The sequence below is a fragment of the Lissotriton vulgaris genome, chromosome 3_1 (assembly GCF_964263255.1).
Source record: "Lissotriton vulgaris chromosome 3_1, aLisVul1.2, whole genome shotgun sequence".
In the NCBI taxonomy this organism is placed as follows: Eukaryota; Metazoa; Chordata; class Amphibia; order Caudata; family Salamandridae; genus Lissotriton; species Lissotriton vulgaris.
Genome location: NC_141689.1, coordinates 2,096,594,995 through 2,096,611,685, shown reverse-complemented (window position 1 = coordinate 2,096,611,685; position 16,691 = coordinate 2,096,594,995).

Here is a 16,691-nt window from a genome sequence, read left to right as displayed (position 1 = left end):
CTGGAGAGCCAGCCTGAGCTGAACACTCACAGTTAGCAGCAGTGGGAGTAGGAGGTTGTGAACTGTTCTGAACAAGATGGCAAACCAGAGTGAGAGCCAGAAGTCCTCCCAGAAGAGGAAGCCTAAGTTCAGCACCACCAAGCTGCAGGTGTTGGTTGAGGAGGTGGTGAGGGTGCACCGGCAGCTATTTGGAAAGCTGTCCCTCAATGTGCCAGACAGCACCAAGAGGAGGATCTGGAGCGAAATCGCCCAAAAGGTGAATGCTGTGGGTGTCACCCCCAGGTCCCTGGATGAGCTGAAGAAGCGATTCTATGACATCCGCAGCCTCACAAAACGGAAGATGGCAGAGATCCAGAGGCAGGCTGGAGGCACCGGTGGAGGCAGGAACCCGGCGCCACCCCTCACAGACCTCGAGGAAATGGTCTCCACCACCATTGAGAGGGAGAGTGTAACCGGAATTGGGACCCTGGACAGCTCAGCCAGAGCTACAGCTACAGGTAAGAAGCATGCGCATCATGACACACCCTACCAGACACCTCCCCATTAGACACAATGCATAGGCAAACCCCAGCACAGTACTGTAACCAACATACAAGAGACAAGCATCATGGTACATGTAGTCAGCAGAAGTTAGCAAACTATGGCAGTGCAGAATCACAAGACAGGAAACAGTGGAACACATTCTAAGGAGATGCAAGGACATGTGGAATGCTTTAATTGTACTGACTGTAATACATCGGCACTCAATTTACAAATGCTTCTTTGTACCTAGGGGCACCATCAGGCGGACAAACAATGTCAACAGAGGCAGCAGCACCATCTGACACTGCACTCGCAGGGCCGAGCACCAGCCAGGCTGCCGAGGAGGAGGAGGACGAAAACACCATAGGGCTTGGTATGGAGGGAGACCTGGTGATAGACTTTGAAGCACTGCACTCCCCACAAATGCCGAGCACACCCCCTTGCAGTTCTCCCCAGAGAACTCCCCGACAAGGGACATCCTTCCACCTACACCAGCTCCTGCCACGACCATGGCTGTGGCACCAGTACAACCTGTCCTGGGAGCAGGGGCTCAGGCCCCGGCCAGCACCACACCCCCACCAGTGGCACCCCAGCCCACTCAGCAGGCCGGCAGCAGCAGTACCCGGCGCCATGCCATCCCCACCACTGCAGCACCAGCACCGGAGGGCAGTGTCTTCCTGGGCCTCGAAGGAAAGATGGTAAAGATACAAAGGCTGCAGGCGAAATCCATGATGGCATGCCAACGCCAGCTCCTGCAGCACAACCTGCAGATGGGGGAAATGGTAAAAGGATTTCAGGCCTTCGTGGATTCAAACAAGGAGGTAGCAGCAGGTTTAGGCAGGCTAACCACTGCCATAACCCAATTATGTGGCAGACAGGAGGAGCATGAGCTGGTGCGCAGGCGGGATGCCCGGGTGCTGAACCGCTCCATGAGCCGCCTTGCAGCTGCAACGGCACAACTCTGCCAGCGCAGTGCCAACATGGAGTCTAGCCTCACACAAAATACGGCGGAGTTAACAAGGGGAATGGCCCGCATCACCACGGCAATGGAGGCCATGATCATCTCTAACACAGCCGCAAATCCTGCCCTGGACCTGGGGGATGCTGGGGACAGCAGCAGCCGCAGCAGCCCGGCCAGCGCTGCGTCAGAGCCACGCAGGAGCACCAGGCGCTCCGCAGATGCCGCTGGTCATTCTGAGGGGGCTGAGGGACACCCCAGTGGGGCTGCCAAGCGGTCAAAGAAATAGCCTTGCAAGGGCGGGTGAGGCAACCTGGACCTTGGACTTTTGTTTTCTTTGCCATTACACCTTTTTTTTGTTGCACATCAGTGCAGTAACTGTGTTGCAACAGTATTAAAAATTGTTTTTTCACAACAACCATTTAGCTGTCTTTGCATCTGTACTCACTCAGAAATAGTTTTCTGTAATCTCCTCACGTCTGTATCTGCCATCACTTGGCGTACACACCCCAGATGGCTGTGTCAGTGGCACAGCTTCATCGTCGTCATGGTCCTCGTAGTCAGACAACTCCACCTCAGTGCCCTTCTTCACCGCAAGGTTGTGTAACATTGCACATACAGCTATGATCTTGCAGCAGGTGATGGGGGTATACTGCCTTGCACCTCCACTCTTGTGCAGGCATCTGAATCTACTTTTCCAGATGCCAAAGGTCCGTTCGACAACATTCCTTGTGCGTATGTGGGCCCAGTTATACCTCCTTTGGCTGGGTGTGGAGGGGTTGAGGTAGGGGGTGAGTATGAATGAGCGGAGGGCATATGCACTGTCGCCTGGAAGAGAAAGGGGTAACATTACACACATGCATACATGTATTCCACCTAGCTACTGTGTGTTATGGGGGTCTGATGATGTGTCTCACCTAGGAGGTATCCTTCACCAAATTCGCCAGCCATCAGCCGTGCATAGATGCCGCTCTGTTGGAAAATATAGGAGTCATGGGTACTCCCTGGAAATTTTGCTACCAGGTCTGTGATGGTGCACTTCGCATTGCAGATCACCTGCACGTTGATGGTGTGTGTAGATTTCCGATTGCGGTATATGTATTCTGTGTCCGCTGGTGGGCATATCGGAATGTGCGTGCCATCTATGCAGCCAATGATTTGGGGAAATTGTGCCATCTGGTAGAAGTCAGCTTTGGTTTGTAGCAGTTCTGCGTGGGTTGCAGGGAACGAGATGTATTGGTCCATCCTGTCTATCATGGCGTCAAGGAATGTGTGGAAGAACCTTGACAGGCTGCTCTGGGTCACTCCTCCTGCCGCTGCAACTCCACTTTGATAGCTGCCAGACGCCAGCAGGTGTAGGCTGCATAGCACCTGGACGTGTGCTGGGATGGCGTGTGCCCTTGGGGTGGGGTGGTCCAACAATGGTTTGAGGTCCCTGATGAGCTCAAGTATGGTGTCAGAGTCCAGCCTGTATCTCTGTAGGATCTCAGCCTCAGTGAGCATGAACAGGGTTATCCTCTGTCTGTAGACCTGTTCATTTCTTAGCCATTCCCTCTGTCCTTCCTGCTGTAGCCGTAGCCGCCTCGCAATGACATAAAAAGCTGCCATCCTGCAAGTTGCAATGCATTTTGGGGCTGTTTTTATGGGTTGGAGTTGGTTACCACCTGATTGTAATCCATGGTAAATACCGAGTGATTTCTACAGATTTTGAGCCGAAATCGGTGTTTCTGTGCCTCCCTACATCTCCCCATCTGTCCGAATCGGGGAATTTCCCGATCGGTGATTCTACCGAATCGGTAGGTTCTCCGATTCGGCTAATTTCCGATTCGGTGTCACTACCGATTCGGTACGAGGACCGAATCGGATAATTTCCGATTCGGTGTCACTACCGATTCGGTACGTGGACCGAATCGGATAATTTCCGATTCGGTGTCACTACCGATTCGGTACGAGGACCGATTCGGATAATTTCCGATTCGGTGTCACTACCGATTCGGAACGTGGACCGAATCGGTATTTGCATCCGATTCGGTGTATTACCGATTCGTTACATATCCGATTTTCGGTATGTACGTATCGGATTCTTTCCCATTCGGTACTCATTCCGAATCGGTTTTCGCTCCGATTTTGAGTTTTTTCATTGCCCTACATCTCGATGGCTGTTTACCGATCGGTAAGGGCCCAAAATCGGGAATTTCCGCCTTTACCGATCGGTAACGGCCTACCTACATCTGGCCCAATATGACTACATATTTGCAAATTTGAAAAAGGATTCGTTCTCATGAATTTTTTCTTAACATTTTTCTTTAATTGGTATAGTTTTAAAACATTAAGAAAGGTTAGTGCCAACAAAGTAAGTGTCCACACATAGTCCTCACAAGGATTGTTACACGTGTGTGTGTGTGTGTCAAACTCCACTTTAACAGTGGTTTCTTAAAAAAACACAACAAAGTTAAGTTGTGGTTAAAAAACAAAATCTTAAAACCACTGGCACCACTCTGCAAACCATAACCTTGCACAACAGCTGCGTGCAAACCATAACCTGCATACCAAATGCAATGCTTAGGACTAACCCTGTGTGTGACAAATGCAATTACGTCATAAATAATCATACAGATGAAATTAAATATCTCACCACCATTAACACTGTGAATAGAGTTCCTAATTTCAACAGCACCAAAGTTGTTAAGAAAACAAACAATGCCTTTTGGAATGACAACACAGACTTAACAATAGCTAGCGAGTCACCATCACCACCTCTGTAATATATATAGATATGGTACAACTGGGACAAAATGGCATTTTCCTTGTTGGCTTTGGAATTACCTGTTAAACCCAAAAGTAAATACTGTCAGTGCTGAAAAATATCACCTGGCACCAAACATAGCCCTGCTATTCAGGAGCAATAAAATACAAGAGGGTAAAAAGTAAGACTAGAAGTAAAAGCATGCATTGCAAGGGCAATCTTAAGAATTTAGGGGGAAAAGATTACTTCAATACATGAGTGTACATTGATCATACCTAACCTATACTTGCATGGTGGTCGATGGATCTGATTTTAATGATGCTTAAGATCAGCTCAGAAACCATATTAGAACCAAACAAAGAAAGGCAGTGATGGTGTAATTTTTAGTTTTATGTCATTAGGTTATTTTCATACGATAGTCCTAGCCCAAGGGACAGCGTAGAGCTTTGAATAGAATAAGGACCCCCCTAACCATACAAGTTAAAGACATCGGGGCAGGCATTTACAAGGGTTGCATGCAGCATGTAGCCTGCAACCATTGGTTAAGCTGAGGCACATTGCACAAAAATGCAACTTTCTCTTTTGGGAACAGCGCTAAATAAGGTGCCTTTGCTGAAGTGAAAAACACCCAGAGCCATGACACACAATATGAAAATAAAACAGTTACAGCTTCCCACCACCAACTGCCAGACAGACTGCACAAAGATAAACTTTGTGATGCTGAATTGCAGGTCCTCATTTTCAAAATAGCAAAGGACCGGCATAAACTATTCAGTGATCCAGTAAATTGGCACAGTCAGCTTACTAAGGCAGCCATCTAAGTATACATCACTAATAAGGCATATCACCGTGCCGCCTCTCGAACAGCAAACCAGGACCTCAGAAGTAGCAGCTTCTAAGATTGGGTATGTGAAATAGTGCACCAGAGGCGGTTCCACACTGGAACTAATTGTCACCTAGTGGTAAGAGTTGACCCTTGAAATAAGAGAAAGAGCACGGAACCATTGGCTGCGAGGCTCTGGCACAACAAAATTCACCAACACTAGTCAACTGACAATATTAGAACTTAGATCACAGCTACACAATTGTATATGTTAATCTACCTCGTCCCAACTCATGGGGCTAGCCTGGTTACTCAATACCTGTTGAACATACACAACCAACCCAACCACACGTTATCATCTAAAGTCACACAGCACACGCTCGTTAATGAAAATGCCATAGGCGGTGTCACTAGAGTAATATATACCAGCCATTTTGTAATGTCAAAATATGTGTAACAGCTACAGGTGGCATGAACCCTCAAGCCAAAAAGCAGAGTGATAGGTGAGCACACCTCGGTCCTCCACAGATATGTAAAGCCTTTTGTATCGTCACCAGCTCTTCCCACAGTTATTGTTGAACCCAACAGCAAATATTACACAAAAGCCACAGTGACCTATCGATGGTGCATTACTGCACTGTGGACATAAGGATGAGTAATTTATGCCTTGTTCAAACATTTCATATTCATAAATTACTGATTGTATGTAATAAATTAAAGTACAACAAAGTAAAGTGGAAAAGGTTGTAGTAATTCAATCACAGCATGAATTGCCTCCAGTGCAAGTGTCAACCATGTTGACGTAAAAATGTCAGAGTTTTTCACTGCATTCAATACGCCTCAAATCTGTTTTATTGTTACTGGAGCTTTCTGGCAGTGCTGGGTTGATGGGAGTAGCTTCCTTATCCTATCAACTCCCGGGACATCTTCATGATTTTGGGGGCCCTGGGTCAAACGTATTTGGGGGGCTCCTGTCGAAACTGATTTTAACTTATGATCCAGGTTCAGCTTATTCATGCCCTCTTTGACCAGGTAACCGACAGTACACATGCACAGTGGTCCAAATTCTAAATGTGTTTATAGCTAATATTTAGGGTTAGTGACCTGTGTTTTCAATATTGTAACACAGCACCAGCTTACTAATATTACCGCAAGTAATCGCTGTGACATAGGAATAGGTGAGTTCTTATTTTAATCTAAAAGAAACTTATTTATGGATGTTGCATGAAACAAACACAACACGTGTCTGCAAAATGTATGAAATAAACTCACACAGCACCCACATTAACAATAAATTAAAGGAAAACGGTATTTGAAACCATGTGTTTAAGAATTATTGAAGGTCATCAGGGAGATACTCTCTACAGAACAGAGCTGGCTCTGTCAGGGATCCTCTAAAGGCTGGGGCCCTGGGACAGAGCCCACTTCGCACATGCCTTAACCGTCTCTGATCAGCTCTGCTTCCCCTTGTCTTTCATTGGTTTTGCTGGCGTTCCAGCTCTATAGATAGCCTTTTTTGTACCACGGGTACCATTACCCACTTAAAAAGCACGATTACCCTTGTACAGAACCCAATGGATTATTAGTTGCACCACAGTGGGTCAGTACACACATTGGGAACAATAACACTTACTCTGAGCTTCATTTACAAACATGAGCTCACACACTTGCAAGAAACATGGGCAGAGCACTTAGTTGAGGGCTTTGACTTATTTCAGCATCTTGCACAGCAAGCATCATGGCGCACCGTAGGGCCTGCCTGCTTATTGTTTTTTTGAAGGAGCTTGAGGTTCGCTAATAAGTAAAAACATAAACTCTTCCAGGCAATCCTTGGTTCCTTATTTCCTTTAATCTCAAAGCTGTAAATTGTTTAATACGTTCTTAAACTGTCTTTTTAACTATTTATTGAGTGTTTTTTAATAATATGCATTGTATTTTAACTGTCATGTGCTTTTAAGATATTATCATATCGAAATAAAGCTTTGTACTATACTATACTAAAAACATATTGCTTTTAGTAATGTATACTTTGAAAGCAAAAGTGGGTGTGTAAAATTGAGTGTCAATATTTTCAACTGCTATTTGTCCCCCAGAATTCGATTCACTGGCAACTGCTAAATACACAATAGCCATACTATGTATGCAATTACCTGAGCCTGTAGGTGATGTATTTATTTGTATTTATTGTGCTTTATAAAGCTCAAACAGGATCATCACGGTGTTAGAGCGCTGTACAAAGAGAGTGGTGATGAGAGTTGCAGTACAGTAAGAACACCTGTCACTTAAGGTATACTGTACATATAATTCGAAGTAGAGTAACCAAAAATGGAGAGCAAGGGTTTAAAAGGGCGAGTCCTTACCCCGAAGGTATAATCAAATAAACAATGAGGACTAGCCCACTGAGTTGAAGAGATGGGATCTGGTTAGTATCCCATGTCACCTGTAAATGTAGCTATATCAGCTGGGCACAAACAGTCTTTGTTTAAAAACCCCTCACACACCAACCTCGTTGGTGTCATGCTTCATCATCGGGGTCCAACCAGGCAGCAGAGTGCCGCCTGGTTGTGCTTCAACGCCTGGCTACAGCGCAGCGGGTGTCGTGCAATAGTGTGAAGTGGATGAAGGTGAATGTTAAAATACACCTCTGGGGATCCTTGCCTTATTATTTATTCGTGGCGGCCCAGGGTGTCGATTGAAAACTATGTGTTGCAACTAGTAGTAAAAAAATTATGATTACTCAGTTGACTTTAGGTCGCGGTCTACATGTTTCAGTCCCTGTAGGATCTGGACGGGACGTTCTTCAGGACCAGGATAAGTGAGTGGCAAAAGGAGGGCCACGTGTTTTAATCTCCAACACATGCGCTAAGGTGTGTGGAAAAAGGTGGTAGGCGCGTCAGCCAGTTACTGGCGCCTTCGTTGGAGCGAAAAAATCCTGTGGGAAGAAAACAGAAAATGCACACCTAAGCGTTAAAGAGGTTGCAGCGAACGTGCATTTATTAGGTTACTACAAGTGTTCTGTGGCGTGCGTTGTGGTTGCTGATATCAAGAAGGACAGGTGACAGTGGGGAAAGCACAGCAAGCTGTGAGTGTTGGCATGCCAGTGCTGTGGGCTATAGAGGAGGCGCTATAGGGCCTGGTGGGTAATCGTTGTGACCTACATGCCCTCAATGTTTTAGCCGTTGTGGTGCCGTCGTCTACGGCAGCTGGCCCCTGCGCCACCAAAAGATAAAGTGCGTGGGCTCATATACTCATATGCGCAACATGTTTGCGCTGTTATTGCAATGGTAAGACTCACATACAATTAAAAATTACGTGGTGACGAACACACATATAAAAATTATGGTGAAGCGCTCATATGTAGTGACTAGCACACATATATACATTATGGTGAGACACACAGACAATTAAAAATTGCCAAAGCTTGAATGCATAGTTACATCGCTATATACGAAGATCCAGAGAAACGGGGCACAGGGGGGAGTCACTCCTGTCACTATCTATGGATAGATAAACAATATGGAGGTCAATGCCGTGGGCTAGGCAGACTTTAGCAGCAGAATCAGGACGGGATGCGAGACCTTACTTGTGTCTAGAGAATGCTCCGCTGGAATCCTATTACGTATCCGTCCGTGGCCCGGCTGGTATGGGGTGGCAGGCAGCAACTGAATAGGTAGCGGCCAGGGCCGGGGGCTCAGGGGAGGTAACTCGGTAGCGCACATGCGCAGTATACCTGTATGTGGAGCGCATGCGCGAGAAGAGACACTGCTCGTCGGTGCATGCGCATTGTCCTCTACAGTGTGTCAGGGCGCCGGTTCGTGACTGCTGTAGGAACAAAGTGGTATGAGCTCTGTTTGCCTAAATTCGGTGGTTCCAGAGGCAGAAAAGTCAATTTTATTTTAAAATGTGGGGAACTGGATCGCGAATGGGATCTCAGATGCAGGGAAATCAAAGACGGCAGGAAGGGGGCCTGTCTGAAAGAGGGGTACTGTGTAAAGGCACAACAGAACTATTGCCTTGGTTCGTGTCTCTGAAGATTAAAATGAGACCGTGGCTGGGCTTAGCAGTAGAAAGGCAGCCAGCTTGTGTAAATAAGGTCATGATGCATAAAGGGCACAACTCAACAAATGTCTGGGAGATCGTTGCTCAGGGATCAGTTGCAATATGGGGGGTGACAGGAGTAGTATATGTGTACATGGACGCTGTCACCATCAATTCAGGCCTCGATGGACATGAGAGATATGGAAGGGATGGTGCGCACCACTTGTCCAATGGACTTATATCAGAACAGTGGTTAATGGTTACTAAGACTATTCCATGGTATGTTATCATTAAGCCCACTCTGATGGGTGGACAGACGGTAGACCCATCGCTGTTCCTTATTAAGTAGCTTCTCATGGACATTGGCAATGTTTGGGTCAATGCTTTCGATCACAACCCAACGCATGTCGTTTGTGGTGTGGCCCATTTCCAGGAAGTGATTAGTGAGTTTAGTGATGTTTTTCTTACACCGGATAGTACTGCGGTGCTCACATATACGGGTCTTGATTTTCCTGCTGGTCATGCCAATGTACCACAGATTGCACGGGCAAGTGATGCGATAGATCACATGTGTGCTGTTGCAGTTGGTGTGACTGCACAATTCCCATTGAGATCCTTGGCTTGCTTCTTGTAATCTGCGGTTTCACTGCAGTTACGTCTGAGTCTCAGGAACTGGCCGTAGGGGAGGTTTTATCTTAGTGGCCGTGGGTGGAAGCTAGAGAAGTGTAACAATGAGTTACGGGCTGTCGGTTTGAAGTGAGTTTTGGTTTTGAGTAGGCCCCCGGATGCTTCTATGTCTAAGTCCAGGAAGGTGTTTTTTTCTGCATTGAAGCTGTAGGTGAATTTTAAGTTGCGGTCACAGGTATTGAGCCATAGGCAGAAGTTGGTTAATGACTCTGTATCCCCCTGCCAGATCATGAGGATATCGTCTATGTATCGTTTATAAAACACGATCTCCGGGAATTTTGGCTCATTGTTATTAAACAAGTGCACAGACTCAAAATGGTGTACATATAATCCTGCTATGCTGGGGGCAAAAACACTGCCCATGGATGTACCATACGTTTGTAAGTACAGCCTGTTTTCGAATTCAAAGAAATTCTCTTTGAGGGCTAGTTTGGCACAATCCCATATGAATTTGGGAGAAGTACGGTAAGGCCAGGAAGCGTTATCTAGGGCAGTGTCCAGACTGTTTGTGCCCAGCTGATATAGCTACATTTACAGGTGACATGGGATACTAACCAGATCCCATCTCTTCAACTCAGTGGGCTAGTCCTCGTTCATATAATTCGAAGCGCAAGGTATAGCACATTAGGGTACAATATCAAATGGGTGAAATGGCAGTTTCAAAATAGTTTTCTTATGACACTTGTTTTTCTAGTAGTAAGCTTTAACTTCTTGAAAAGCCTGAGGTGGCTTAATGGTCTGTATGCCCCATTCTTTTTTTTTTTAGCTTCCTGAGGGCAGATGGTGGCATCACACAGGGGAGAGATCGTTTGCAGAGAGGCTGTTAATGGACAGGTACTCGGATGACATTGTTATCGCGTACGACCCAGTAATGCTTCATTCGCAGTTACACACAATCCATGCCTCGCTCGCCACAGAGCTCGAAGTGTGGATTGTGTTAATAGTCTGAGTGCCACAGCCCTTCTAGGAATGTCTTCCAATTGTTTTGTTGTGTCTCATTGCTCTGATTGCAGCCTGTAAGCATGCCTCAAGTCTAATGCCATCCCCATGTTCCTCCATTGACGTGGCCTGCGGCAGGTGTACTGTAGCTCAAGTTGGGCATGCTTTGCAGTTCTTTCTGTTTCACTTTGTTCTGTCATCGAGTGGGGCCTGGGCAGTAGTGGATGCTGTTGGAACCAAGTCGGGGCAATGCGAGCGGTTGGGGGGAGAGACATAATCTATAAAAACAAAAGAACTTAACTAGCACTGCCACTGCCTGCGTCCAGCTTCTTCCCCGCGCATACTGCACAAATCCCCCAGACTCCCTACCCTATCTGGCGCTGCTGTCATGCTATATCTAGCAGGAAAGCAGTGGTGTGATTGCTCTGAGTGGCACAAGAAGAGGTTCAGTCACCCAATCTCTGCGACAACTTGAATTCATTTCTAGGCGCGTGTTAAATCAAAAGCTCCACGCATCTACTCTAATACAGTATCATAAAGTCCAAAGAATTCCACGTGGACTTAGACTCTCAATCAAACCAATTCTCTACAAGTTCCAGTACAATAAACACTTTATGGACAAATGGTATTCCACACTCAATAAATGTTCCCTAGACCTGATACTCCTATTGGTTGAGGAATTGGCTAAAACTATTAAAGAGCTTGAAGAAGAAATCTACGTTCTAAAGGAATACATTTCTAAACAAATGGCACAAGATGAATTAACAGTTACTCTGAAAGATTTAAATGATAAACTGGATAAATACGGGAAAGATATCCAAGAGATGAAACTTCGTAAATTCAAAAGAGATACGATTGATTACAAACTCAACGAAGTTTACACTTGGGCAGAAGTGTATGCTAGAAGAAAACCACCTCCAAAGTTTGTATCATCATCACAGGAAAGCGTAGTTTCTTATAAAGATTTGTCTGCAACTCGTCAACCAGTGGCTTTACCTACCCTAGTAACCACAGTTGAAGGAGAACAAGCATCAATAAGTACAACACCCAAACAACAAAGTTTTTTAGACAAGGGTCCTTCGGCAGGAAAACCTCCGGAAACATTAGACAACGTAAGACCCGTCGTGGACAAGGACACGATCAGTCAAAACTTGCGGAGCAAAAACAGAGTCTAGCAATAAATATTTCTTCAAAAAAATTGGAGAAACAACAATTAAAGATTTTGGAAAAAGGAACCGGATTTGTATCAACTTATCAAAGCAACAAACTGGAAACAGAAGTGTCCTTATTCAAATTTATGCGTGTATTAAGATTAAGACATTTCTTTGAAAATATAACACCTATGATGCCGGAATTCACTCAACAAAAAGAGAAACCTGAATACAAGGAATTCAAAGAACCCAGTACATACTTGGCACCAATATCTCATAAAATTCTAGACACTTTTGAAATCTTAGTTAAACAAGACTTACAAAAAATTATTTGGCATCAACATCACAGATCCAATTTGAACAAACATGAGTTCAATACACTCAAAAAATTGGCAGAGGATCCTACGATCACAATAAAAAAAGCTGATAAGGGAGGAGCTCTCATTATCATGGACACCTATTTTTATGACACCAAGGTAGAGGCTCATATTCAAGATGAAACAACATACTTGAAACTACCCCACAACCCTATTCAAGAGATAGTTAAATCATTGGAAGGGATTTTGAACAAAGCTTTGGAAATGGGTTGGATTAATGAAAACACCAAAACATTCTTGACCACTGAACATCCACGATGCCCGGAACTTTACATGCTCCCTAAAATTCATAAGAACGCCACTGATCCACCAATGAGACCCATAGTCAGTGGCTGTTGGTCCCTGTTCGAGCCTTTAGGAAAATATATTGATGAGTTTATCCAAATTTTTGTGCAAGGGTGGATATCGTATGTGAGAGACACAGCCCATTTTTTACAATCTTTACAAACAGTGATTTGGATGAACACAACATTACGTTATGTACTATTGACGTAACCTCATTATACACCTCGATTCCCTTAGCAGAAGGACTGGAAGCTTGTGAGTGGGCACTGTTACAAACGCCACAAATGGAAGCCAACAAAGTTTTCATTCTGGAACTACTCCAATTCTGTTTACGCCACTCCTATTTCAAATGGAAGAATGACTATTTTTTACAAATTAGTGGTACATCCATGGAGTTTTCGGGGGCCCCATCTTTTGCCAATACCTTCATGGCTAAATTTGAAAATGACTTTATCCTCACTGAGAAAATCTGGAAAACACACACTGTTTTTCATTGATAATATATTTCTGCTATGGAAGGGTTCACATTTACTGTTGATTGAGAAAATTCAAGAACTAAATACAAGAAATCTGCGGATTCAATTCACCTTCACCACCAACATCCAAGAGGTATCATACTTGGATGTACTTGTGCAATTTCAAAATAACAAGATAGAGACTGCAGTATACCACAAACCAACAGACAGGAATAACACTCTAGCTTACAACAGTTTTCATCCAAAGAATCTTTTGCGCAACTTACCATATTCTCAACTAGTACGAATCAAACGGATCTTGTCAAGCGAACAGGCACTCAACTCTGAAATAATACGACAAAGACTAAGATTTGAAGCCCGTGGGTATCCCAGTGAGGTTGTACAAACAGCGGAAAACAAAATTGCAGCATTACCAAGAGAAGAATTGATACAAACTAAAGCAAAGTCAAGACAAGACAGACAAGTGTTTGTAAGCAAGTTTTCAACACAATCAAAACAAATCAAAAAAATCATCAATACACAATGGGAATTATTACAACAAGAGGAAGATTTCCATGGAATATTTGCGAATAAACCACTTTTCGCACACACTAGACATTCGAATCTTCACGAGCTAGTCACTCGAACAAAAAAAGAATCAGGGCAACCTCAACCTAATCCAGGCATGAACATTTTTTACAATTGCACTCACTACAACAACGTCATGGAAGGATCTTTTTTATTACACCCTCAAAGTGGCAAAAAAATCAAACTCAGACAACGAACTAATTGCAACTCATCACATGTTATTTACAGTATCAAATGCCCTTGTGGCAAGCTGTACGTAGGAAAAATAGAACGTAAAGTTAAAGTAAGGATAACAGAACACAAAAGTCGAATACGGAATAAAACCTTAACATCTAGTCTAGTTTTACACTGGACAGAAATGAAACATACTATTCTGCTACTCAGATTCCAGGTTCTAGAACAGATCCAAATTCTGCCAGACTGAAACAATGAAAAATGGTTGTCTCAGAGAGAGATATGGTGGATAGATTTCTTACAAACTCAGACACCAAAGGGTCTCAACGACAAAATAGATATGTCATGTTTCCTTAAAACCTCAACATTTTCAACCAACACTTCAAGTTTGGAATATCAGAGCTGTCACCTGACGAACAGTGTTTTTTACAAGCATATTAGGGTTAAGATACGGCATTTTTATCAGAAACTTAGCATATATGAGAACTTTTTTATATAGAGCATAAGTATTTTGATAAACCTGCTTGAGATCCGATGTATTAGACAACGTTAATATTAAAAGACAGGATACTTATAGCTAATATTCTTTAATGTTAGCGATCACATTAGAATTCATGTAGGTCTGATTTGGAAGTGAATATTGAATACCACACATGTTGTTTCCCATAGGTTCAATGTATACGAGCTATTGTCGAAGACTAATACAAGTTGTATTCAGTTTATGTCTACGTCACAGTCATCATATTATTGCAGATATATATATTGTTATTTCCTTTGGGGTGTCTTCACCGACGTATGTACTTTCTTTCCCATCCACTTATTTTTCCGGAGTATGTCTACATATCTTGCCAGTTCTAAGGTATTTCAGTGCAGTATTTATGTATCTCCAACATGGCGGACAGCATAGTAAAGCTACAGTACAGTCCGTTTTTTATGGCGTTGATGTCCCTTCAGATTATCACATAGGGAGCCTTCATCTACTCTAACCGATATAATGTCTACTTACGAACATTAAGGCACTTAAGTCTGCCGCAATACAGAAATGTTTGAAACTTTCAAACATTTTCATTTCGAGTGGATTAGTCATAGTTTACACGCTCGACTCAGAATAGTCTGTCATTTATATTCATCAATCTCTCTGCATGAGCAATATAAAGGCCAATTCCGCAGTCCGTCATCTACTGCCGGCTCGCGATTCTTATCTTTTCTCAGAGGTACGTGCCACGACTTAGTTTAAGCAATGGTGACTACTAGCAGTGTATCTTTCTCTCTATTTGATTACTTTCCAGTATCTGATTTCTTTAAGAGAGCTCCTCGCCTTAGCGCTACTATACCACGGGAAAACTTTTGGCTTCGCTTCAATTGTGCATCCACAAGGTATGACTACTTCCTTCCTGATGTTTTCAGTTAGTTTAGACATACGGTTTTCAAACGCGGTTTGTTCGGAAAAAAACTGTATTTTTTCATTGTTTACGTTTTAGTTACCGACCCTGCCGATAATGATTTTAAACCGAGAGTGACTTCAAAACTGAAAACTTCTGACATTCTTTCAGTCTCGAAGCTTTAGGTATGAATATCTACATCCTTAAGCTAGTTTAGATTAACATGCCATCTTCATACATTTTATTGGGTCCTAAACTAAAATCCAGTTTTCAATTTATGTTGCTGTAGTGCAGCCTTCTGAAGAACGACCACCAGTGGATTGACTCATCGTTCATTTCCCTCATAGCGACTCATGGTCTACAGTGTTTACAAATTCGAAATCAAGGTACGATATTCGCAATTGTGGCCACCACACTAACATTGATAACCGCAGGGTCAAAAACACACGTTTTGTTCCATCTTATTCAGTAGATATTATCAAGCTCACTCGTCTTCCCGCATTACAGGCATCATTACCAGTTTCCTCCAGCATCTTTTTGGTAAGGATCTACATGGTCGTTTGATCTATTCGTCTTCTAATTAAAGCTCTTTACAGTAGATTATTCAGCAATAGGTCCATCTTCAACTGAGCATATGAAATACTGGCAATTTAGATTTCTTTTTCTATGTGTGCTTCTTTTTAGATTCCCTCTTAATAACACCCACTTACATGTTTGCTTTAATGTTTGTCTATTAATTGTTTTTTCTGTGTCTCAACGTCTACTCATCAAATAGACTTACAGGTCATGAAGTACGGCTCTTGTTTTGAACCGTGTACGATCAAATGTGAATCAACTTAATTAGTGCTGTAAGTGCTGAATGTCGTTTTCATAAAAGTTTATGTATGTTTATTATATTTCTTTCAGCGCCCCTGACAAAGGGAAATATTCCCGAAATGCATTGGGACTGGATCATTTGTTTATTTCAATTAATTCTTCCTGTTTAGACAGCAAATTTAATGTCTAGAATAGGATAATGAAATACTGATTATTTATTCAAAATGTATACACAGTATATTTAAAATTTTGAAATTGTGAAAAGATTTGTTACAATTAAAATTTGAAACAATACACAAGCATTAGTAACTTTGCAGTTTACATAGGCAGATGGAATTCTGCCATAGGTAGTGCGGGTAAGGTCTAATGACGTCAGTCACTAGTTTATATCTAATTCTGATGTGCCACTGAGACAGTGCCTGGAAGCCTGTGGCGTTTCTCCAACCCACCTGTGCAATACAGCTGGGTTGGAGATACCCAAGTGGGCCTTTCTGTTTGGCCAGCCGACAGTTGCGACTCTCCTCCTGCCTGCTCAACATGCTACAATCAAAGTCAATGGCCCTGTCCTAGACTTGGGCCACTGGGCAGTGGCAGAGAAAAATAAAATGATAGTATTAGAAGTATTTTTTTTGTTGTAATCTCTTGGCACTGACCAGTAGGGCGATACTCCTCCGCTATAACAGAGGACCCGCCCCTAGGCCTGGGCCAGAAAGAAAATCTGCCAAATTATTGAGAGCAGGCTGGTATATT